We start from the raw sequence: 24,012 nt of genomic DNA, 5'->3' as shown, positions 1-24,012 counted from the left end.
CAGGTTGTGAGCTATAAAGCTGGGAGTCTCAGGGAGGTACCACGAGGAGAGAGAAAAGGAGGCAGAAGAGGGGATCAAGAAAGAAGACAGATACAGGAGACAGCAGCCATGAGGCTAATTTGATCATGAGCATGTAGGCAGGAGAATTGGACCCTGAGGACAGGTTAATGAAGCAGAAATACCCTGGGGCAGACTCACACAGCAAGTACTTGGGGAGTGAAGCTGAGAATCTAAGTAATCTAACATGTAGAAAAATAGATTATGTGTTAATTCATCCAGTAATTATGCCAGAGCTGACTAGAAATACCATAGGACCCCGCCTCAATTATTGAGGGGCTGACCAGGGCATATTAATAACTAATAGAGTTTATTAAAATCCATTTAAAACTTAGACTTCAAGCTTTCCAGGCAAGGAAGTGACTCCTGAGATGAATGTCAGATGAGTGAATGGAAATATTGGTCTTGAAGATAATAGGAGGAACAGACTGTTGCCTAGGACTATGGCCAGACTCTACCCAAGTGCATGGCCTCCTAACTTTGACATTAGAAATAGAGTTCTTTTTGGAATCACTGGGATAAATATCACAAGGATCAGAATTAACAAACCCTACAAGTCTCTTCAAGAGCAATAAGTGTCCTTGGACTCAAAGGACCTATTTTGTCTGCAGGTGGCAGTTATTTTATTTTCAATGAAATAATGGTTTCTCAAAATTTGGTGCCCAGCATAGCTACTATGGAAGGATATAGACCAGATAAGCAAATTTACCTCAGAGATACACATAATCTCTAAGTATGTGCAGACCTGTTGAGAGGTAAATGGTCTAGAATTGTTGATATATTGGCCCTTTAGGTGGGACTCAGAAGGAAGTTGTGACACAGGTCAGGAGAACATGGATCAGGGTAAAGCAACTTATCCCCAGATCCCGCTCCTAGGATACAGAACCAAGAACTGTATTAGAGTGAGGAGACAAGAAAGATCTAGAGTTCCTAGTTCCTAGGAGTTAATCCTTCTGTTACCCAGCTCACCATGTCTATCCTTCCTATTGGTAATTCATAGAGACAACTGTCACCTAATGCAGATGAAGGTTATAAAGTAAGATGAGATCAGTTCTGACTCAGCTTGTACTCCTAAAGCCAAATGAGGACCCCTGAATCCTGGACCTTTCTGATCCATATCTCAGATCCAGAACCATATGCATGGACACAGAGTTAAGGAGGGAAAGAACCTCTGTGCAGAGGAGCCGTGGCTCAGATTGGCTGGTGTGTGTCACCCAGGAATGTGTATTTCTGCTTTAATTCACCTTGACTCTCTCTTTCTCCCCCTGGTGAACTCTAAAGTATCACCAAATGTCACTAGCATTTGTTGAGGGCTCCTACATAAAAATAGGAAATGGTACCATGTAGGAATCTTCAGAGAACTACAAAGAAGCTCAATCTGCAAACCCAACCTCACATAGTATGAGTTGTGGAATAAGGTAAGATGGCTCCCTTTGCAGAGTTGCAAAGGACAGTGTTCATGTGTGTGGGGAGGTGGCAAATGGGAGGTGAAAGGTCATCCAGAGTATGGGTAAAGGCAGGTCAGGTGACTGTTTACCAGGGTGCTTAGCATGGACTCACATGAAATGGAAATGTGCACTGTGAGGGAAGCTTTGCAGGATATGAATGATTCTTCTGGCTAGGCTCCAGATCAGGAAGTTCCAATATTGTCCCCAAATCACCATCTGCTGGGGACCAAGTAAGCAAACACTTGAGCCTATCAGGCATATTTCTCATTCAGACCTTGTCCTGGCTCTTGTTTAATTTTTGTCAATTTGACAAATGCTACCTTTATAAAGGGATAGGAACATCAATAAAGAAAATACTGCCAGTAGATTGTCAATAACCAAGATTGTAAAGTATTTTCTAGATTTCATTGATATGGGAGGGCCCAACTCACTGCTGGGCAGGTGTTTCTAGATTATTTTTAAAAGCAGGCTGAGCAGGCAGTAAACAGCAGTCCTCCAAGGAATGCCCCTGCTTCCATGTTCCTTCCTTGGGTTCCTGTGCTAACTTCCTCACTGATGAAATGGGACCTGGGACTTTTTGGATGAAATAAACACTTTCCTCCTCAAGTTGGTTTTGGTTTTGGTCTTGGTCTTGTTTTTGTTTTTTGTTTTTTGTTTTGTTTTGTTTTGTTTTTGTTTTTGTCACAGCAATAGAAAGTAAGACTAATATAAACCACCATTGTGCATATATGGCAACTTTACAACTACTCCAAACTTGTATTGAGAGAGAGCACTGGTTGTATGGGTAACTTTAGTTTTGACTCCTGTGGATATTTGTGTGTGTGTGTCTCTCTGTGTGTGTGTGTGTCTCTCTCTGTGTGTCTCTGTGTGTATTAGTACATACCAGTGGATTGGATATGCCTGTGGAATCCAGAGGAAGACCTCTAATTCAGTGGATTAGCTGCAATAATGGGAGAATGTGTGTGGCCTGGGAAATGAACTCAGATCCCCCGCACAAGCAGCAAGCACATTTAAAAATCAAAGTCATCCTTCCAATCCCATGGTAGTGATTTTTGAGCTTTTTTCTTTGTTGTTTTGAGCTTTTTTCTTTGTTGGACCCCATGGCCTAGAACAAGTTGATTCACCTGGCAGATTCTCCATCACTTACTGAGGGCTAAATCAGAGAAGCAGACCTCTTAAATGTGGATAAGGAAAGGCAAATTGTTTGAGGACTTGATAGAGATCTTCTCTGTGTGTGTTTAGTGAGACATCCTGTCCTGCCCAGTCCTGGAGATCTTCCCCCTTACAAGTCCCACAGCTTAGTCTACACCTGGGATACAGCACCAAGCCTCTGGCAAAGGAAGAAAACTGTGCCACATCTGACCTTACAGCACTTGGATTCAGCAGGGAGGGAACAGATGAGGTAGAGGAGGTATTTCTCAATCTGCTTGACCACTGCTTCCTGATTTTTCAGCTGCCATGCAACAGCTATAGAGTCATTGAAGCTGCCCTAAGCCACAAAACCCATATGATGTCACCAAGTCAAGTTCAGACCTAATAAAAATAACCATGTGAACATAAATGTAGCAGGAGGTGGCTGTATCTCCACAGGATTCAGGAAAAGGATAAGGGCAAGAACACCTGGGACCTTACTCTCCGACATATTAAATGGTGGCTATAACTTGGGTGGTTGATATTTTTAAAAGACTCCCCAGGAATGTGTAGTGTTGTGGAGCAGGTCTGTGTCTTCAAGGTCTGTGGAAGGTCATCCTGGTGTCATAAGGTGAAGCTGGAAAATATTTTGAGTTGGATTACATCAAAGATATATTCTTAGTACATTGTCTATCATAGCTCCTGACACTTCTACTCTTGGACTTCTAGAGATATGATGTCCATGACCACTGACAGAGAAGTTAACTCCATCCTAAATTTCGTGATCCTTCTTTAGATCTTTCTTATTTGAGATTGCCATGAAGCCAAGGATTAGTACAGGTAGCTTGAGCTGGCCAGGAAAGGATCCTAATATAACATAGAGGCAATAAAACTCCAGATCAGGAATGAGAGCTCGACTCTTCAGTGTGATATGTAGGTCTTTGCTTTCCTTTCCTTCTTTGATTCTGTCAGTCAGATCAGCATCTGGGGAAGGACTCAGGAGGATGTTGACAAGAGGACAGGTACATTGATCAGGGTAAGCAACTTGTTCCCAGACACTGCTTCTAGGATACCAGGGCAAATATCTGGATCTGAGGCTAGGTAGCAGGGCTCTAGAGATTCCTCACATGGTAGTTAATCTTCTTGTCACTGATCTTGGCAGGACATTCACATTTCAAATTCTTAGAGAAGCCAGTCAACCTCAACTGGTTGAACAAAGTCATATAATAAATAAGGACCAGTGTGGCCCTTGACCAGCTATGCTGTTTCTATTTTCTATGTGGTTTTCTCTAAGACTGTCCTCATGGAGCCTTGGTATACACACACACACACACACACACACACACACAAGTAATATATATATATATATATATATATATATATACATACACATATGTATATATATGCATATATAGAGAGAGAGAAAGAAGAAGGAGGATGAAGAGGAGGAAGGTAAGGAAGAGGAGGAGGAGGAGGAAAAGAAGAAGAACAAGAAGGAGGAGGAGAATAAATTGTAGTGTTTGGAGAGATAGCACTGAGGCTATGAACTGTTGGCACTCTTGGATTGGTCCAGGGATATTCGTGCTTCCCTGTCTTTTAGGACAATATGTTAGTCAAGGTAGAGACATACCTCTATGCAAAACACTTATATGCATAAATGAAAAAACAAATGTATCTCTCAAGAGAGAGATTGTAAACTTTAAAGCAACTCTTTCATTATATCAGACACTTGCCTTTTAATGCTCCATGCTATCACCTGTGAATGATGAGTTTTATAAGTAACTAATATGTCAATGAGGTCTCATTCAGCAATATTTTAATTATAGATTGTATTGATGCAGACAAATATAGTTACCTCTGCAAATCCATACAGATACTCAAAACAACTGAGAGCAGGGGATCGTTGCTGTGTGAAACACACAGAGTGCCTTGGGCACTATCACCCTCAGCACCTCATAAAAACATAACAAACAAAATACTGTAATTAGTTATAGAGGCAAAGCTCATAAACCAGCTCCTGAAGTTCTAGAGACTCCTCAGCTACATGTCAAGTCCCTGTCCATCCTAGCCTACTCAATCCATATTTCACAAAAAAAGAGAGAATTAAAATGTTGACATACTCCCAGTGACATAAAAAATGAGAGTGAAAATGAAAAAAATTGCAGTGGGGTATGATGCCAGAAGAAGAGGGTGAGGACAAGTTCCCAGGTTGGACTTTCCAGCTGGAGATCTCATGCAGGTGCCTCTGCTCTGAAGGCCAACACTGGGGATTTCCACATCTCTACACTGTCACTCTCCTTAGCTGTGTGGCGTGCTCTTGCCTGGACAATATTGATTTGAAGCTGGAACTCATCCCCATTTGGGTGACAGGTTCACAGAGTAGCATGAGGTACGGAACACTCAACAACAGTTCAGAGTGAACAATAGGGAAAAGTCACCATTCTCTCTCACCATTCCCAAAGATAAGAGTCACAGAGTCCTTTAGCTATTTTCTGCTGCTGGCAGCTGCCTTCCCCTTGACTCATGCTAGATCAGGCAACAAAGCAGACTCGAGGGCTATATTCTCTTCCTTCTCAAATATAAAATATGAGTTGATGGATGGGTTGCACAGCAGCCTTTCCACCCTCCCAGGAGAACATTAGGATTATTTGAGCACTTAAAATTCCCATGGTATACTTAACAACTCCTTTTTAATTTTTCTCTGTATGGTTGATTTTTGAGACAGGTTCTCTTTCACTACGTTGTCTTGGCCGCGGCCTGAACCTCACTCACTGCCTTAAGCAGGCTGTCCTTGAACTCTTAGTGATATGCCTACTTTTAAAAGTGCTCAGATTAAAGGCATGTGCCACCACTAGTGGCATTAAACATCTTAATACCTATAAATTATTCCACTGAAGTTTGTGTTAGTATGAACAACTGTAATTTGAACACTCTCAGTGATATCTTGCTGTGTGTGTCTGTCTGCCTGGTTTTTGGTCTGCTCATTACATCTGTTTGTGTGTGTGTGTTTTGGTATGTGTGTGTTGGTATTTTAGTGTAGGAAGGTTTCATAGGCTTACTTGGGGTTTCATCCTTTAGCATGCTGTTCACATACTTTCAAACAAATGTGTCTCGCTGAACTCATCAAGTCATCTAGACTTGTTAGCAAGCCACCTGCAGGAGCCCTGTCCCACTTCCTAGATGCAGGGAGTAGATTACTTCAGGTCAACTTCCCAGCATTTTAGTTGGGTCCTGGGGGTCACTTTGAATCCTACATCTGCTTCAATGCAGATGGGGTGCTCATGTCAGGAAAGATTTTCCACACAATTCTGAAGACCTCATCAGACTACCTCGAAGTCTCAGAGCAGACGGGGGCATTTTCATTCTTACCTGTTCTCAGCAAAATCTCCTCCCCATAGTCCATCTGTGTGAGGAGCAACTCCTTCTGGTTCCCTTCAGGGAAGACTTTAGCTCCCTTGCTAAACTGTTCCCCTCTCACTTACTCCTGAGGATCTCAGTTGACTTATTGACTCGTCCAAGTGCTTTTTCAGAGTGATATAAAGGTGGCCATTATAGGTTAATTCGCAGTATCCTTGGTTGTAGTACCCACCACAGAGCACATTGCAGATTATGTGATAGCCTAGGCAAGACCCCTCTCTCAGTCATTCTCACCGGGTTCAGTTATTGGTAGGACCCCCCAATGAGTACACACCCCACCCAGGTACTTTTCTAACCTTCACATTTGGACTTAAACTAGAACAGTGGCTCTCTGGACTCTAGAGTCTCCATGGGTAATACTTTCTGGGGTAAAGACATGGTGCCTAGGGGCAACCCCTTGGGGATCTGGAAAGTTGGGATTTCTAGTGCAGTTAACTCACCAGTTGCGTTATGGCTGTTGAGGTGGAACAGTTTGTTTAGTTTTTCTATGAACTTCTTTGTGAGTCTCATGTTTCTCTCTGTCTGCCTCTCCCAGTATTCTGTCCCTTGCTGCTCTAACCATGGTAACCAGGGCTCCAACTTGGGCTCTTTCCTCTGCTGTTGTATTCCTGGTGCTGTGTGTGGGCCACAAGGACAGCAAAGATGAACTGGAGTTACAGAGGTCAGGTCAGGTCAGGTCAAGAGGGTTTGGAAATAGAGTTGAAAGTTTGAACCTATAGGCAGCCCAAGGTGAAATTCCAACCCTTCTCCCAGGATCCCAAGCAGGTATGGGGTGTGGTTGGATTTGGAGTGGAGCAGGGAAATCCTCAGAATGCAGGATGGAGAAAAAACATAAGGTGATGGCTGGGCTAAGCTGGGGACTAGGTTTTCCTGATGCTGCCCCAGGGGAGATGCATTCTTTTTGCTCTTCCAGTTGAGGTCCTTTCTCTCCTGACACATACACTTGTCTTCTGGATGCTGGGTCAGGGTCATCACAACCAGGAACATCAGGAGGAGAGCCTCAGGGACAAAGGTCTTTATCCTGCTTGAAGAGTGGAGACTGAGTCTCTGGTAGTCAATATTCCCTTTATAATACATTTTGATTGGAAGGAGGCTGATTGAATCTCTAAGGAATCCCAATGGCAGTGAGTAATGGAAAGATGAACTCCTGGGAGGGAAAGCTCCAGGGCCCTGCCTACTCAGCTCAGATCCAACGCTGGGGCCTGGATGTCTAGGAACAGTGTCTGGGGATCCTGATTGTCCCCCCACCATCTTCGTCATAATATCCTCTGAGCCCATCTAGAGGCCAATAAATCAGCAGTTCTCAAGCATTTTGATGTCAGGACATCCACACAGTTTTAGAAATTGATCTACCATCCAAGGAAGTAATGATTATGGACATTATATCAGTCCAAGTTCACTGGGTGAGGACATGTAAGATTTCAGACATTTGATGTATTGAACACTCAAATAATACAGTGCATGTACACATGAAAGCAGAATGTTTACAAAAAGCAACAACTGTCTTCCAAAATACAATGAAATGTTAAAAATAATATATATGAACATTTCTGCTTGTTACAGGCTCATCTTCCCCATTAGAGATTTCTTGGCCTTTAATCCTATTTTCTTAATATTTTAGTTTCACTTACAATGTAGAAAATACAGCTTCATTGAAATAAACAGGCAAATATATAATGTAATAAAATATATTGTATGTATATAATATAGTAAGTATATTAAAGGAAATGTTTTATATTATATAATATAGTTACACATATAACAAATTATATATGTGTGTATGTATACATATTTGATTTTACACAGACAGACACACAGAGATACAGATAGACACAGACAGACACACAGACACAAACACAGACACACATACACACACACACACACACACACACACACACACAGAGTAGAGCTGCCTGTCTGCCTGACCTAAATTTAATATGTATAGGAGACTGGCCTTGAACCCAGAGATCTACTTAACTCTGCCTCTCAAGGGCTGGGAATAAAGGTGTTGGCAATTAATTTATAGTTCAGGAAGAATATTTTGAAGGTTTAAAAAATTAAGTTTATGTTGCTGTCAGGTATTGACCAGAGAAGGTTGTTTCAACTTGGGTTTAGGGAAGTGGAAATTCTATACTATTTGGTTGGTTACTACAGAGGGTGTTTGAGATCCCAGAGTAGTACCATACCTTTCTTTTTTTTATTTAATTTTTTTATTAGATATTTTCTCCATTTACATTTCAAATGCTATCCTGAAAGTCCTCTATACGCCCCCCCCCCGCCCTGCTCCCCAACCCACCCACTCCTGATTCCTAGCCCTCACATTCCCCTGTACTGGGGCATATGATCTTTGCAAGAACAAGGGCCTCTCCTCCCATTGATGGCTGCCTAGGCCATCCTCTGCTACATATGCAACTAGAGACACAGCTTTGGAAGGGGGGGGGGTACTGGTTAGTTCATATTGTTGTTCCACCGATAGGTTGCAGACCCCTTTAGTGCCTTGGGTACTTTCTCTAGGTCTCCCATTAGGGGCCCTGTGTTCCATCCAATAGATGACTGTGAGCTTCTGTATTTGCCAGGCACTGGCATAGCCTCACAAGAGATAGCTATATCAGGGTCCTGCCAGCACAATTTTTCTGGCATATGCAATAGTGTCTGGGTTTGGTGGTTATATATGGGATGGATCCCCTGGTTGGGCAGTCTCTGTGTGATCCTTCCTTTAGTCTTTGCTTTGAACTTTGTCTCTGAAACTCATTCTTGGAAGGGTATTCAAAATACCCATGTATTTTGTACCCCGTTCTAAGAAGGAATGAAGTATCCACACTTTGGTCTTCCTTCATCTTGAGTTTCATGTGTTTTACAAATTGTATCTTGGGTGTTCTAAGTACCACACTTTTCTTAAGGTAAGCTTTTAAACACAAAAAATTATGTTCTGAAGTGATAAACTTCAGTTGATCAGAACAGTTAGCCAGAAGCAGAACTACAAAAGCCAAAGACTTTATGTGAGTTGCCAAATATAAATGGACTGGGCATTATAAATGTATACCATACCTTATAGTTTTCATAATTGTTTCAATTGTATTTAATTTATATTTGAAAAAAAATAACATTCTTTTGGACTAAAAGGGATAATTGTAGAGTGGTCATCTTGTGGAGTGTATGGATGCCTCACCTGTCAATTAAAAAGCTTATGGCTTATGGCTTAGGCAGAAAATAGAGGTGGGATATCCTGAGGTGAAAGAATTGTGGGAGAGGAGTCAGAGAAAGGAGCCTGAAAAAAGGTGAGGAGACAGACACATGGACACGTGGTACCTGACCACAAGTAATCAGCCACATGGCAAAATGCAGCTTAAAATAAATGGGTATTGTTAGTTATAATCTAGTCAGAGTACAGCCTAGCTATATGCCCAAGGTATTTGTAAATACAACTTGAGTCTTAGTCTTATTTCTGGGAGTATGGGACGGGGAGGAAAAACCAGGTTTAACCACAACAGATCAAAGCCTGGTGTCTGACAGTAATAAAAACCTTGGCTTGGCCACCCCTCTACATTGTGCCAAAGAAAAATTAGAAATAGATTGAAAAGAAGAAAAAGGACACTATTGAATGTGGCCATGATGACAATAGGACCAAGGCATTCAAGGACTCCCATCACCCATCAAAACATTATTGTCATCTTTAGGATGCACAAATACAGGGTGGGAGTGACTGACTTCCCTAAAACATCATTTGCTGGGATTCATTCTTTCCTGGGAGATGATATGACAAATTCCTTTACAGATACCAGGTATCAAAATTAAATCAGGACCAGATTAATAATCTAAACAGTCCCATATCCCCTAAAGAAATAGAGGTAGTCATTAATAGTCTCCCAACAAAAAAAAGCCCAGGACCAGATGGGTTTAGTGCAGAGTTCTATCAGACTTTCAAAGAAGAACGAATTCCAATTCTCCTCAAACTATTCCACAAAATAGAAACAGAAGGTACTCTACCCAATTCATTCTATGAAGCTACAATTACTCTGATACCTAAACCACAAAAAGATCCATCAAAGAAAGAGAATTTCAGACCAATTTCCCTTATGAATATTGATATAAAAATACTCAATAAAATTCTCGCAAACTGAATCCAAGAACATATCAAAATGATCATCCATCATGTTCAAGTAGGCTTCATTTCAGAGATGCAGGGATGGTTTAATATACGGGAATCTATCAACATAGTCCACTAAATAAACAACCTCAAAGACAAAAACCACATGATCATTTCACTAGATGCTGAGAAAGCATTTGACAAAATCCAACACCCCTTCATGATAAAATCTTGGAAGATCAGGAATTCAAGGCCCATACCAAAACATAATAAAAACAATATATTGCAAACCAGTAGCCAACATCAAATTAAATGGAGAGAAACTCGAAGCAATCCAACTAAAATCAGGGACTAGAAAAGGCTGCCCATTTTCTCCCTACCCATTCAATATAGTACTTGAAGTCCTAGCCGGAGGTATTAGACAACAAAAGGAGATAAAGGGGATATAAATTGGAAAGGAAAAAGTAAAAATATCACTATTTGCAAATGATAAGATAGTATATATAAGTGATCCTAAAAATTCCACCAGAGAACTCCTAAAACTGAAAAACAGCTTCAGTGGAGTACTTGGATATAAAAGTAAATCAAACAAGTCAGTGGCCTTTCTCTACACAAAGGATGAACAGGCTGAGAAAAAAATTAGGGAAACAACAACCTTCACAATAATCACAAATAATATAAAATACCTTGGTGTGACTCTAAGTAAGGAAGTGAAAGATCTGTATGATAAGAACTTCAAGTCACTGAAGAAAGAATTCCAAGAAGATCTCAGAAGATGGAAAGATCTCCTATGCTCATGGATTGGCAGGATTAATATAGTCAAAATAGCTATATTGCTGATAGCAATCTACAGATTCAATGAAATCCCCATCAACATTCCAACTCAATTCTTCACATAATTAGAAAGAGCAATTTGCAAATTCAAATGGAATAACAAAAACCCTAAGATAGCAAAAAGTATTCTCAACAATAAAAGAACCTCTGGTGGAATTACCATGCCTGAACTCAAGCTGTACTACAGAGCATTTGTGATAAAAACTGCATGATAAAGGTACAGTGACAGACAGGTAGATCAATGGAATAGAATTGAAGACCCAGAAATGAACCCACAAACCTATGGTCACTGGATCTTTGACAAGGGAGATAAAATCACCCAGTGAAAAAATGACAGCATTTTCATCAAATGGTGCTGGTACAGCTTGCAGTTTGCATGTAGAAGAATGCGAATTGATCCATCCTTATCTCCTTGTACAAAGCTCAAGTCTAAGTGGATCAAGGAACTCCACATAAAACCAGAGACTCTGAAACTTATAGAGGAGAAAATGGGGAAAAGCCTCGAAGATATGGGCACAGGGGAAAAATTCCTAAACAGAACAGCAATGGCTTGTGCTGTAAGATCGAGAATCGACAAATGAGACCTTATAAAATTGCAAAACTTCTGCAGGGCAAAACATACTGTCAATAAGACAAAAAAGCCACCAGCAGTTTGAGAAAGTATCTTTACCAATCCTAAATGAGATAGGGGAATTGCAAAACTTCTGCAGGGCAAAACATACTGTCAATAAGACAAAAAAGCCACCAGCAGTTTGAAAGTATCTTTACCAATCCTAAATGAGATAGGGGACTAATTTCCAATATATATAAGGAACTCCAGAAGATGGACCCCAGAAAGTCAAATAACTCTATTAAGAAATGGAGTACAGAGCTAAACAAAGAATCTTCAAATGAGGAATACCGAATGGCTGAGAAGCACCTGAAAAAATGTTCAACATCCTTAATTAGCAGGGAAATGCAAATCAAACAACCCTGAGATTCCATCTCACACCAGTCAGAATGGCTAAGATAAAAAATTCATGTGACAGCAGATGCTGGCGAGGATGTGGAGAAAGAGGAACACTCCTCCATTGTTGGTGGGATTGCAAGCTTGTACAACCACTCTGGAAATCAGTCTGGTAGTTCCTCAGAAAATTGGACATAGTCCTACAGGAAGATCCAGCATTACATCTCTTGGCAGATACCCAGAAGATATTACAACTTGAAATATGGACACATGCTCCACTATTTTCATAATAGCCTTATTTATAATAGCCAGAAGCTGCAATGAATCTAGATGTCCCTCTACAGAGGAATGGATACAGAAAACGTGGTGTATTTACACAATGGAGTACTACTCAGCTATTAAAAAGAATAAATTTATGAAATTCCTAGGGAAATGGATGGATCTGGAGGATATCATCCTGAGTGAGGTAACCCAATTACAAAAGAACATACATGATATGCACTGATAAATGGACATTAACCCTGAAACTTAGAATACCCAAGATACAATTTGCAAAACACATGAAACTCAAGAAGAAGGAAGACCAAAGTGTGGATACTTCATTCCTTCTTAGAATGGGGAACAAAATACCCATGGAAGAAGTTACAGAGACAAAGTTCAGAGCTGAGATGGAATAAAGGATCATCCAGAGACTGCCCCATCCAGGGATCCATCCCTTATACCACCACCAAACCCAGACACTATTGCATATGCTAGAAAATTGTGCTGACAGCACCCTGATATAGCTATATCTTGTGAGGCTATGCCAGTGCCTGGCAAATACAGAAGTGGATGCTCAACAGTCATCTATTGGATGGAACACAGGGCCCGTAAAGAAGGAGCTAGAGAAAGTACCCAAGGCGCTATAGGAGGATCAACAATATGAACTAACCAGTACCCCATAGAACTGTGTCTCTAGTTGCATATGTAACAGAGGATGGCCTAGGCAGCCATCAGTGGGAGGAGAGGTCCTTGGTCTTGGAAAGATCATATACCCCAGGGGAATGCCAGGGCCAGGAAGCAGGAGTGGGTAAGTTGGGGAGTAGGGTGGGGGGAGTGTATAGGGGACCTTCAGGATAGCATTTGAAATGTAAATGAATTAAAAATGTAATAAAAATGAGGAAAAAAGAGAACAGAGAAAAAAAAAGACTGGGTGCCCTATGGAGTGAAGAGGTCTGGTGCTGAGGGGGCTCAGGGGTTGTGGACATTCTCGTTGAGATGAGGGAGGAGGTATGGAATGTGGACCAGTTAGAGAGTCGACTAGATGGGGAGTTAAATCTGGAGTGTAAAAAAAGTAAAAAAAAAAATACAATTTAAAATAAGAAAATCTTAGGGTTGCAAAAAACAAAACAAAACAACTACAACAACAAACTAAATGAAACAAACAAACAAAAAACCCCACAAACACTGCAAGCCCCCATTAATTCGAACAAGGATCCATGGATCGTCAGGACATATTTAGAATAAAATGGCCTAGAATTGCTGACATGTTGGTCCCTGAGGTTGGACTCAGGAGAAAATTGTGACTCAAGCCAGTAGGACATGGATCAGGGTATAGCACCTTGTCCCTACACACTAGTCCCAGGATACTGGCCTCAAGATTTAGGTGAGACTGAGGAGGCAGGCTCTAGAGTTCCTAGATTCTACCAGTCAATCCTTACATTACCCATCTCAGAATGTATTGTTGATTTGGCTTAATGCTTGCATTATGTTATTTGGGTTTCCAAAATTACATTGGAATCCTCATGTCTACATACAAGACACTGAAGAACTATGTCTCCTATTGGCTATGATTGGTAAATAGAGTTGCTGGTGTCCAATGGCTGGGCAGGTAGGCAGAGGTGGAACTACTAGGATTCCCAGAGAAGGATGCAGGTGGAGGAGTAAGATACCATATCTGAAGGAGAAGGTACAACCCTGAAAAGTGTAGGGTAGATACACAGAGTACTGCCTACATGGAAAAATCAGGAATTAGGGCCTGGGAAGGTTGTAGGCCTGGGTCCAGGGTAGCAAAGGTGGAGTATAGATATTAGTAAGTATAATTCAGGAGCATCAGAGGGTAGGCATTAGCAATTGTGTTAGTTTGGGTCTGGCCCATTGAGCTGTTTAAGGCATATTAAAATAGAAGACTGCATGTATCTCTTTCCTTCAAGAGAATTCAGAGAATATGAGCTGTAGCAAGGATGTCCTGTACCCACAACTGGGGAGACTGGAGCAGACCCACACTAAGGCAACAAACATATCTGTCATTCCTATTGGCAATTCCTGGAGACACCAATTCCCTAATTCTCATGAAGGTTATAAAGTGAAGTGATACAAGTCCTGAATCTGTACTCCTAAGCAAAAGAGGAATACGTTGATCCTGAAATCTTATGATCCGTGTGCTTGATCCAGAACCATATGCATGAGTCCTGAGATCTGGAAGGAAAGAGCCTTACAGAGGACCCAGGGTTCAGAGTGGCTAAGGTGCATTACCGGGAAATATAAATTTCTGGTTTAACTTAAATGGATTCTCCCTATTCTCCAATTGGAACTGGGCTCTTCAGTGTTCACCAAATCTAACTGGTACTTCTTGCAGTCTGTTCTATAAAAATAGGAAATGGTACCATGTAGAAATACTCAAAAAACTACAAACAGGCTAAAACTGCAAACCATCTTTGGGCAGAATGAGTTGTGTGGTACCAGAAGAAAACACAGTCTTTGCAGAGTGAGAGGGGACAGTGTTCATTTCAGAGACACAAGTGGTAGGTATAGGTTCATCTAGATTATGGGTGAGGGACAGATCAGGTGACTCTTTATTAGGTGTCTTAGCATAGCTTCAATGTGTGTTGTGATTTCTGAGAGATTTGCAGGACATGAAGGATTCTTCAGCTAGGCACCCAATCAGCGAGTTTCATACTTTCCTGAAAAGCTTTAGCAGTTGAGAATGAAGTGAACAAACAGTTGAGCCTGTACAGGACATTCTTATTCAGACCTTGTCCTGGTTGATGTTTTGGTTTTGTCAATTTGACACAAGTTTCCTTTATACAGGGAAAAGAACACTCGATGGAGAAACTACCTCCAACAGTTTTCCTCTAGGTAATATGTAAGGGCCCAGCTCACTGTTGGGCATTGTTCTATTGCATTATATATGAAAACAGGAGAGCAACCCAGTAACTGCAGTCCTCCATGAGGTGCTCCTGTCTCCTTGTTCTGCCCATGAATGCCTAACTCAGTATTGAAATGTGACCTGGGACTTCTCAGATGAAAAAAGCACATTCTTCCTCAATTAGTTTTGGTCCTGTTTGTTTGTTTGTTTGTTTTGCCACAGCAAAAGCAAAGCAGACTAGAAGAAACAACATTTGGCCATGTATGGCAACTTCACAACTACACAAACCTTGTTTTAGAGAAGGGCACTTGGTTAATTTTAGTTTTTATTTCTGTGTATGTTTGTAAGTCTGTAGTACATGCCAATCTATTGGAGATGCCCTTGCAATCCAGAGGATAGCGTCTATTCCCTTGCACCTTGACTAACAGGAGATTGTGAGTGGCCCTTTGATGATGCATGGAAATGAACTCAGGTTCACTGCTCTTTTGAAAGCTCAGCCATCCTTCCAATCACAGAGTTGTGAATTTTGCATGCTTTTCTTTTCTGGATTCCAGGGTCTGGAACAATTTTTACATCGGGCAGATTATCGACCACCCAGTGAGGATTAAAACTGTGAAGCAGCCCATACCCCCTCCAGCCCACACAAATTGTGTTTGGATTAGGAAAAGCAGCCTGGTTGTTGAATAGATCTTCTTTCTCAATTGTGTATTGAGACATCCAGTGCAGCTCAGTTATGGAAACATTCAGCCAACAAGTCACAGAGCCCTCTCTAAACTTGGAACACAGCACCAAGCTTCTGGCAAAAACATGAAATACGAACCACACCTGACCCCAGGACCTGTGTAGTGAGATTTTTCACTGATGTGAAAATAAACCATGATAAAAATACATCCTTTTTTTCTTCTTTTTTCAATATGTAAGTCTTTATTCTCCTAAAAGAGCCCAAATTGTCCTTGTGATGAGGATTTTGTTTCTGGAGCTAGGAAACTGAGGCCTCACTCATCAATCAACCTGCTGCATGGTTACCTTCTCAGACATATAGAGGCCATCCAAAAACTTCCTGATACCCTTGTTTTTAACTGTTGTGGCTTGCTGAATCTGAGTGACTGAATTTGAATCAAGTTCAATATTATTTCCTTCATGGATTAATTCATCCTTCTGGGATTGAGAGACAGGACAAGCAACACCTGTCCTCATCTGAACCCTGCTGATGTATTTTTCATCCAAGAAATTTCAGGTTTCAACCAAAGGCCTATTCTCTTGAGTAATGATGTTGATGGGAAAGTGATCATATACAGACCTTATCTTATAACAGAAACCCAGTGTAACACCCTTGATCATGTTCTGAACATGACTCTAGATGGTTTTGACAGTAGTCAGTTCCTTTTTGTTATCCCACAATTTGTCAACCCAGAGCGTTTTATTTACTTTCCAAGAAGACTCAGTTCTACATTGATCTGATGGAAGTCCCTCCTCGGAGTTCTGATGTGCTCCTTCACAATGACTGTGTGCCCCTCCAGAGTGATGTCAACATTTTCTGGGATGTTGACAGTCTGATTGCTGAAAATTGTCTTCATTCTCGAAGTAGATGGGGCAAAGCAATAAAGACAGATATTAGTCTCAGAACCTTTCCTTATGCCAGGCTTACATGTTCAGAGATTCACTCCATTATAATCTTGGCAGGAACCATGACAGTGTCCAGGCAGTAATGGTGCTAAAGGAGCTGTGACTTCTACATCTGGATTTGAAAGCAAGCAAGAATGAATGGTGGCCCTTATGTAGCTAGGAGGAATGAGTCTCAAGCAAACATTATCTGTATTGGATCGGAGTGGTAGGTGGTGGTTCCTTGACTGTATCCGAGTGGAGAAGTTGAGCTGAGGACAAGCAAGGAAACATGCAGTCATCTCTCTATTTTCCTATTATTTAAAATAGATGTTTTTAACTCATAGTATATCCTGATAAGGGTGTTCCCTCTTTCTACTCCTCCCAGATTGCCCTCATCTCTCCTCCCATCTGGATCCATTCACCATTTGTCTCTCTTTAGAAAACAAACAGGCTTCTTAGGGATAATGATACAGTAAGTAAAATATCATTGTTGTGGTCTCTGAGTCCACCACAGTCAGCAGAAAGATGATCTTTGGGAGGCAAGCAGGTAGTTTGGTTTAAGAAGGCTATAAGTGCAGTGTTGGTTCAAACTTAAGGAGTCTGACCCCAATTAGTTTATTTCAGGTATATTTAAACACAGGTATATTTAAATTTGGTGAAAAATTTTCCTAGTGACAATTGACTCAATCATCTGTGCACAATGAGCTTAAGATGTGACTATTGGGCGCAGCGCACCTCGGGGAGCCATCTTGGGTCCCGGATGCCTCAGTGACTAGTCTGCACAGGTGAGTGTGCACACTACAGAAGCTACACAGCCTCTGGGACAGGCAGAAGCGACACAGCTTCTGGGACAGGCCCTGCTTTGGGCCTTCATCTTCAGTCAGTAGGCAGGTCCAAATGCCAGATATCTGTGCACCTTCCCTGCAAGAGGAGAGCTTGCCTGCAGAGAGTACTCTGATCACTGAAACTCAGGAGAGAGCTACACTCCCAGGTCTGCTGACAGAGGCTAACAGAATCACAGGAGGAACAAAGTCCAACCAGAGACAACTATAACAACTAACTCGAGAGAATACCAGATGGTAAAAGGTAAACGTAAGAATCTTACTAACAGAAACCAAGACCACTCACCATCATCAGAACCCAGCACTCCCACGTCAGCCAGTCCTGGATACCCCAACAAACCCGAAATGCAAGACTCAGATTTAAAATCATATCTCTTGATGCTGGTAAAGGACATCAAGAAAGACTTTAATAACTCACTTAAAGAAATGCAGGAGTTACAGGACCAGGGATCCATCCCATAATCAGCTTCCAAACGCTGACACCATTGCATATACTAGTAAGATTTTGCTGAAAGGACCCAGATATAGATGTCTCTTGTGAGACTATGCCGGGGCCTAGCAAACACAGAAGTGGATGCTCACAGACAGCTATTGGATGGATATCAGGGCCCCCAATGGAGAAGCTAGAGAAAATACCCAAGGAGCTAAAGGGAACTGCAACCCTATAGGTGGAACAACAATATGAACTAACCAGTACCCCGGAGCTCTTGTCTCTAGCTGCATATGTATCAAAAGATGGCCTAGTAGGCCATCACTGGAAAGAGAGGCCCCTTGGACTTGCAAACTTTATATGCCCCAGTACAGGGGAACGCCAGGGCCAAAAAGGGGGAGTGGGTGGGTAGGGTAGTGGGCAGGTGGGTATGGGGGACTTTTGGGATAGCATTGGAAATGTAAACGAGGAAAATACCTAATAAAAAAATTAAAAAAAAAAGGAATACAGGAGAACACTGCTAAAGAGGTATAAGTCTTTAAAGAAAAACAGGAAAACACAACCAAACAGGTGATGGAATTGAACAAAACCATACTAGACCTAAAAAGGGAAGTAGACACAATAAAGAAAACCCAAAGTGAGGCAATGCTGGAGATAGAAACCCTAGGAAAGAAATCTGGAACCATAGATACCAGCATCAGCAACAGAATACAAGAGATGGAAGAGAGAATCTCAGGTGCAGAAGATTCCATAGAGAACATTGGCACAACAATCAAAGAAAATGCAAAATGCAAAATGCAAAAAGATCCTAACTCAAAACATCCAGGAAATCCAGGACACAATGAGAAGACCAAACCTACAGATAATAGGAGTAGATGAGAATGAAGATTCTCATCTTAAAGGGCCAGCAAATATCTTCAACAAAATTATAGAAGAAAACTTCCCAAACCTAAAGAAAGAGATGCCCATGAACATACAAGAAGCCTACAGAACTCCAAATAGACAGAGCCAGAAAAGAAATTCCTCCCGACACATAATAATCAGAACAACAAATGCACTAAATAAAGATAGAATATTAAAAGCAGTAAGGGAAAAAGGTCAAGTAACATATAAAGGCAGACCTATTAGAGTTACACCAGACTTCTCACCAGAGACTATGAAAGCCAGAAGATCCTGGACAGATATTATGCAGACCCTAAGGGAACACAAATGCCATCCTAGGCTACTATACCCAACAAAACTCTCAATTACCATAGATGGAGAAACCAAAGTATTCCATGAAAAAAACCAAATTCACACAATATCTTTCCACTAATCCATCCCTTCAAATGATAATAAAGGGAAAACACCAATACAAGGATGGAAACTACACCCTAGAAAAATCAAGAAAGTAATCCTTCAACAAACCTAAAAGAAGACAGCCACAAGAACAGAATCCCAACTTTAACAACAAAAATAACAGGAAGCAACAATTACTTTTCTGTAATTTCTCTTAATATCAATGGATTCTTTTTATTAAAGACATAGACTGGCTACACAAACAGTACCCAACATTTTGTTGCTTACAGGAAACCCACCTCAGGGAAAAGGACAGACACTACTTCAGAGTGAAAGGCTGGAAAACAATTTTCCAAGCAAATGGTCTGAAGAAACAAACTGGAGTAGCCATTCTTATATCGAATAAAATTGACTTCCAACCCAAAGTTATCAAAAAAGACAAGGAGGGGCTCTTCATACTCATCAAATGTAAAATCTACCAAGATGAACTCTCAATTCTCAATAGCTATGCTCCAAATACAAGGGCAGCCACATTTATTAAAGAAACTTTAGTAAGCTCAAAGTGCACATTGCACCTCACACAATAATAGTGGGAGACTTCAACACCCCACTCTCACCAATAAACAGATGTGGGAAACAGAAACTAAACAGAGACATATGGACACTAACAGGAGTTATGAAAAATGGATTTAATTGATATCTACAGAACATTTTATCCTAAAACAAAAGGATATACCTTCTTCTCAGCGTCACATGGTACCACCTCCAAAATTGACCATATAATTGGTCACAAAACAGGACTCAACAGATACAAAAATACTGAAATTATCCCATGCATCCTATGTGATCACCATGGACTAAGGCTGATCTTCAATAACAGCATAAATAATAGAAAGCCAACATTCACATGGAAACTGAACAACACTCTTCTCAATGATATCTTGGTCAAAGATGAAATAAAGAAAGAAATTAAAGACTTTTAGAGTATAATGAAAATGAAGCCACAATATACCCAAACTTATGGGACACAATGAAGGCAGTCCTAAGAGGGTAACTCATAGCTCTGAGTGCCTCCAAAAAGAAACTAGAGAGAGCATACACTAGCAGCCTGACAGTACACCTAGAAGCTCTAGAACTAAAGGAAGCAAATTCACCCCAAATTCACCCAAGAGGAGTAGATGGCAGGAAATGATCAAACTCAGCAGTGAAATTAACCAAGTGGAAACAAAAAGAACTATTCAAAGAATCAACCAAACCAGGAGCTGGTTCTTTGAGAAAATCAACAAGATAGATAAACCCTTAGCCAGACTAAATAGAGGGCACAGGGTCAGTATCCTAATCAACAAAATAAAAAATGAAAAAGGAGACATAACAACAGAACCTCAGGAAATCCAAAACATCATCAGATCCTACTACAAAAGGCTATACTAAACAGAACTAGAAAACCTGGATGAAATGGACAACTTCCTAGACAGGTACCAGGTACCAATGTTAAATCAGGATAAGATTAACAATCTAAACAGTCACATTTCCCCTAAAGCAATAGAAGCAGTCATCAATAGTCTCCCAACCAAAAAAAGTCCAGGACCAGATGAGTTTAGTGCAGAGTTCTATCAGAACTTCAAAGAAGACCTATTTCCACATCTTCTCAAACTATTCCATAAAATAGAAACAGAAGGTATCTACCCAATTCATTCTATGAAGCCACAATTATTCTGATACCTAAACAACACAAAGATCTAACAAAGAAAGAGAACCTCAGACCAAATTCCCTTATGAATATCGATGCAAAAATACTCAATAAAATCCTTGCAAACTGAATCCAAGAACACATCAAAATGATCATCCAACATGATCAAGTAGGTTTCATCCCAGGGATGCAGGGATGGTTTAATATATGGAAATCCATCAACATAATCTACTATAAACAAACTCAAAGACAAAAACCACATGATCATCTCGTTAGATACTGTGAAAGCATTGGACAAAATCTAACACCCATTCATGATAAAAGTCTTGGAAAGATCAGGAATTCAAGGCCCATACCTAAAAATAATAAAAGCAATCTACATCAAACCAGTAGCCAACATCAAACTAAATGGAGAGAAACTCGAAGCAATCCTACTAAAATCAGGGACTAGACAAGGATGCCCACTTTCTCCCTACCTATTCAATATAGGACTTGAAATTCTAGCCAGAGCAATTCGACAACAAAGGGCCATCAAGGGGATACAAATTGGAAAGGAAGAAGTCAAAATATCACTATTTTCAGATGATATGATAGTATATATAAGTGACCCCAAAAATTCCACCAGAGAACTCCTAAAACTGATAAACAGCTTCAGTGCAGTAGCTGGATTTAAAATTAACTCAAATAAATCAATGGCCTTTCTCTACACAAAGGATAAATGGACTGAGAAAGAAATTAGGGAAATAACACCCTTCTCAATAGTCACAAAAAATATAAAAAAACCTTGGTGTGACTCTAACTAAGGAAGTGAGGGATCTGTATGATAAGAACTTCAAGTTTCTGAAGAAAGAAATTGAAGCAGATCTCAGTAGATGGAAAGATCTCCTGTGCTCATGGATTGGCAGGATTAATATAGTAAAAATGGCTATCCTGCCTAAAGCAATCTACAGATTCAATGCAATCCCCATCAAAATTCCAACTCAATTCTTCACTGAGATAGAAAGGTCAATTTCCAAATTCATCTGGAAAAACAAAAAACCTAGGATAGCAAAAACTATTCTCAACAATAAAAGAACCTCTGGTGGAATCACCATGCCTGACATTAAGCTGTACTACAGAGCAATTGTGATAAAAACTGCATGGTACTGGTACAGTGACAGACAGGTAGATCAATGGAATAGAATTGAAGACCCAGAAATGAATCCACACATCTATGGTCACTTAATCTTTGACAAGGGAGCTAAAACCATCCAGTGGTAAAAAGACAGCATTTTCAACAAATGGTGCTGGCACAACTGGCAGTTATCATGTAGAAGATTGCGAATTGATCCATTCTTATCTTCTTGTACATTTTACTTCTTAGATATATTTTGATTGAAGTAGATTTGCATCATGTCTTCTTGCCTCATGCTATCCCTTCTCAGTTACTCTCGTTCCAACCCCTTCCAAGTATCTCCCCTTCATAGCTTCTCTTTCTTTCATCATCATTGTTACCTATGTCTATGTAGGTAACAATGTATGTGCTTACACATACAAGTATTTTACTGCAACATGCTGAGTCTGTTTTTGTTGCTCGTGTGTCTATGGTTTAAGGGCTGACCACTCTCCACTGGCTGAGCAATAAGAGGCTCAGGTTAATTCTAGCTCAGCAGTCATCAGATGCTTGCAATTCTTTGTCTAGTGGTGGGGCCCCACAGAAGTGCCCTCTTTCACTTTTTTGTGTTTTGTTGCTGTTGTTCCTGTCTTGCTTATGCAGTTATTCATAGGAGAGAATGTTTCACACCAGACCTCCTGCTGCTATGGTTTTTATAATCTTTCCATTCCTTCTGTCCAGAGGCATAGATGCTGGAGCTGTAATGTTGATATATCAGTGGGGACTGTCCCGTCCCATGATCTGTTGATCTCTGCATTGTGCCCAGTCATGGTTCTCTGTGTTGGTCTAAGTTTGCTTCTTTGATTGGGGGTGATAACTATGGTTATCCAAAAAAGATGGGTCTCACACAAAAAGTGGAACTATTTTTTTTGACAAAGAACTCTGTGACATTTACACAGAAACACTGATACTTATATCTAGGAATAAGTTTAACTTTAATTTTAGGCTTATCAATTTGTTTGTTTCAGACTTTCACTTGAAAGGCCCCATGACCCTTATCTGTGGAAGTTAGGTCCCAGTTCTTCTTCCCAGTCCCTAGGCTCTCAGAAATAAAACTCAGAGTGAAAATAAATTTACACATACATTAGCCATATAGCTAGGCTGTTCTCTGGCTATATTAAAACTTAGAATAACCCATATATTTTAATATATATTCTGCCACAAGGCTGGTTACCTGTGCTCAGGTATCAAACATCCATCTCCTCATACCTTCTCCAGGCAAATTTCCTTCCTAGCTCTAACCTTTCCTCCCAGATGTCCCACTTCCTATTCCCTGCCTAAGCCAAAGGGCAGAAGATTTATTATTGACAAGTACCACACCCATAGAGACAGAAAATATTCTCTCTAATTCTATCAATCAAAGTGAATTAGAAAATTTGAGAAATAGCATTGCAATAAAAGTTGTTTTCATATGTGTTCAATATTTTAAAAAGTTGTTTCACAATAATTTCTTAGGTTATTCATCAGAAGTATTCTTTTTCAATAAAATGAAGAGGAAGCCTGGGACTAGAGAAAAGGCTCATTGGTTAAGGGTTCTGTAAGTTTGGCCAGCAGATATTGAGCACTGTGTGCTATAGAGAAATAGCATGACGTGACTGCTGCAGTCTAGTAGCTGTGATGTGACTTAAGGATATCTGTAAATCCCAGCACACTGGGACACTGAGAAAGCATACTTTCTTAGCAGAGAATATTAATTTCTGCCAAGGGAGCTGCATGCCTGAGGAAGTAGCCTCCATGATAATTTTCTCATGAGACACTTTGCTTTAGTTAATCTAGGAAACCCGTAATAGCTTTGGACTGCTGACCAATTTCTCAGTCTGCAAGGAGGTTTGGGTCACCTTGAATCCAGATAAACTATTGCTTAAGAAACAGAAGCTGCTGAGTATTGGAAGTTGTGGGAAATCTTTATTCAGCTTGCCTATAAAAGATGCTGGAATATTCAATAAAGCACAGTTACTCTGTCTCCC

The 24,012-nt window shown here is 40.5% G+C and overlaps 1 pseudogene; it reads right to left on the bottom strand.

Annotated features, from left to right (window-relative positions):
• Positions 1 to 15,606: 15,606 nt before the first annotated feature.
• On the bottom strand, positions 15,607 to 18,315 carry LOC147000422 (large ribosomal subunit protein uL6 pseudogene; annotated as a pseudogene).
• Positions 18,316 to 24,012: the final 5,697 nt, after the last annotated feature.

This window comes from Mus caroli, unplaced genomic scaffold (genome assembly GCF_978045245.1).
Source record: "Mus caroli unplaced genomic scaffold, Mus_caroli_1 scaffold_18, whole genome shotgun sequence".
Classification (NCBI taxonomy): domain Eukaryota; kingdom Metazoa; phylum Chordata; class Mammalia; order Rodentia; family Muridae; genus Mus; species Mus caroli.
This window is presented reverse-complemented; position numbering and strand designations above follow the sequence as displayed.